General features: G+C 35.2%; 1 long non-coding RNA gene across 1 annotated transcript; it reads right to left on the bottom strand.

Moving 5' to 3' along the window:
* Positions 1–214: 214 nt before the first annotated feature.
* On the bottom strand, positions 215–2,270 carry LOC307138212. The gene is made up of 4 exons (XR_013818004.1): positions 2,225–2,270; positions 1,787–1,944; positions 1,333–1,389; positions 215–422 (listed from the first exon to the last, which is right to left on the bottom strand). It is a non-coding gene; the product is annotated as an uncharacterized lncRNA (long non-coding RNA).
* Positions 2,271–2,953: the final 683 nt, after the last annotated feature.

Here is a 2,953-nt window from a genome sequence, read left to right as displayed (position 1 = left end):
CACTGGAATGCATAATTCAAGCAGATTCAGATTAATCAAATCCTAAAACAACACACAAATTATTTACTTCCCCAAAGGCATCATATACTAGCTGGGGTTTGCTTTAAAAAAATACACAATCAGACCAAAGAGAATATATTGAACTAGGTTCAAAGTTATTGCACAGCAGGTACATGACAAATTAAATCAAATTAAATCTCCATAAATATACAATTAATTCTGAGACTCCTTTAGTCCAAACACTTAAAAAATACTAAAGGCTCTTTGGCAAGTTGTTGGTCAACCATTTCAGCCTGTGAAAGTTGAAGGGCTTTTTCCTGGTCTTCCTCTTTCAATTTCAGAAAGCACGGCTCCTCCACGAAACCTCTGAAAACGTTTGGTAGTTCGCCTGCAGTGCAGAGGTCTTCTGTGATCCGTGGCTCCTTCATGAGAGAAGGGTACAAAAAATGGGATGAAATGTTGGAAGTTTTTTAACAATCTCGTGTGTTGAAGGATGTAGCATGTATAATAGTTTGTAAAAAAGTTTTGAAATTCAATTTTCCTCATGTCTATATTTGTGACAAATCATACCCTGTCACAAATCAAATTAATTAACAATTTTCAGTTCAAAATGTATACAGAAATCAAAGGCAAGCTTTCACACTGTGCTTATCGTCGTTCTAAACACACTTTTAACCCCGGGTAAAGTAACATTTCACACTTTTATATTGACGTGCTTTGGACAGTCACTGAAACACTGTGCATTCTATATAAATAATAAATTCACCGTTGGAGAGGAAAAACGTCAAATGCTGACAGAAAACGCAGCAATTGCAGTGAAGAAGAGACCATTTTAATTATTTTATAGTCTGAAATGTCCATTCAGGATAAACTTGTAATACGAGGACATGCAAAGCTTGAGCATTTATGTAAACATATTGTGTGCAGTGTTCGTCCAATCAGTGACACTGCAAATAAGGATGTTATCCTATGGCTTAGTACAGTACAGTGTGGAACGGCAGTGTATGAATACCCAGGATTAATTGTTCATCTCAGGTAAATGATGATCAGTGTGAAACAAGATATCCCAGGATTCTGTATACCCGGGGTTTACTATTTCAAGTGTGAAAAGCCCTCATGTTTTTCATCCTAATGAAGAGAAGCTCTTATTTTTAAAAAAATGTCTTACTATTAACATAAATATCCCACAGTCAATAGAGCCGACCAACTGTTGTGGAACAGTCTAAAACAATAGAACATTATTAAGTTATTCCTGGAAAAGATGTGACAGATATAACAACACACTATCTGTATAAGTAGCTTATGTCTTTATGAGAGCCTTTTAAAACTAACCTTGTTTTTGATCAGCTTCCATTGTCCTGTGCTGGGGTGAGTCTGCTTGTCAATTTACTGCAACATAATCAAACAGAAATATTATATATAATGTAACCATAAAAATTGTACAAGAGAGACAAGTTTCATTGTTCTCAAGCAAAAATGACCACTTACTGCAAATTCAGAATATAAAAGAAACTTTCAGAACGTCATCCAAATGAACAATATCTATATTTGGCAATTCATATCACATGTTTGGTTGTGTATTTGATTTGATTTTAATAGGACATATTCAGACACATGAAATATTGTTTGTATTTTGTTAGCTTAAGCACATTGTGCTTATATATAAATATATCTACTTGAAACTTTGAAGATGAGATGACATATTTGACCAAATCATGCAGAAAACCAACTAATTCTAAAGGGATAACAAATAAATCCTATTTCTTGCCACTCAAAACATTCATACCTTCATGGACAGCTGCTTTTTGAAGTGAATTTGAAGGTGTGCATTCAACTAGTGCCATCTGGTCAGTTTAAAAACACTGGGCAGTGAAAACTGTTGCAGAATGTCTTGCATTGATGAAAATGAAGTAAAGCTGAGCCTCTCCAAATCGTAATGTGCCTCTATAAATTCGAAAGAAATCCACATAAAACACATTGGTCAGTATCAGAAAAGGTAATTAAATAAAAAAATACAGCGCCAACAACAAAGTAAAATCACAAACAATAAATATGTAACTTAAAGCAAGACCATATCAACAGATGCGAGAGACATCGTAAAGCTCGTTTAAAAAAAGATTAGAGCCACGTGCTGTATAAAGTGTTAATACAACAACTATGGATAAAAAATACAACACAAATAAACTTGATAGATTAAAACAACAACACAAAAACAACTGTTTACCGTATTCTCTTTTTCCGCCATGCCGATTGTTTAGTTTTCGTTAACTTCCGGTCCTCAGACTGTTGTGAGTGACGTCACTGTGGCGTGGCGCTGTTGCTCTCAGACTGTTGTGAGTGACGTATATGGGTTCTGCGGTTCTGCAGTTGGTTATTATTGCTAAAACCAGACGTCGGCTGCCGTTTTACAACCAGAAGTAGGCGGCATCTGTCGCTTTTAGTCAGCGGAAGCAAGGCTAATAATAATGAGTGATCGTAAAAATAATAGCCTAATCATAATTGTGATTTAGTTTGATTTTAAATAATTTAATTAAATCTTACTATAGTAGATAGGCTAGCCTACTTTTTATATACAAAATAAATAGCTGTTTCATCAGGGCTCTGAACCGGTTCAAGGAACGAAAACGAAAACCGGAAACTGTTGCATCTCTGTCTTAATCAAATAAAACACACGGACACGAACGAAATTTTAAGAGGAACAAAAACGAAAACGAAATCAAAATCAATTTGAATCGTTCTGAACAGAAACGTTAATTTGAAATGACCATTAACCGGTTAATAACGTTATTTTATCGTTCTCTTTAATATTTTAATTTGGCAGTGACCAATCATGAATTGAGTTGTACAGCATGTGATGTGACGGATCAAGCGTGAGTGAAATGTAATCTATGAATCTACAGGCCTGTACACACCGGGACGAATATCGCACGCGCTTATCGCCAGCGTTTTTCGT

Source organism: Gobio gobio, assembly GCF_949357685.1.
Source record: "Gobio gobio genome assembly, chromosome: 15".
Taxonomy (NCBI): domain Eukaryota; kingdom Metazoa; phylum Chordata; class Actinopteri; order Cypriniformes; family Gobionidae; genus Gobio; species Gobio gobio.
This window is presented reverse-complemented; position numbering and strand designations above follow the sequence as displayed.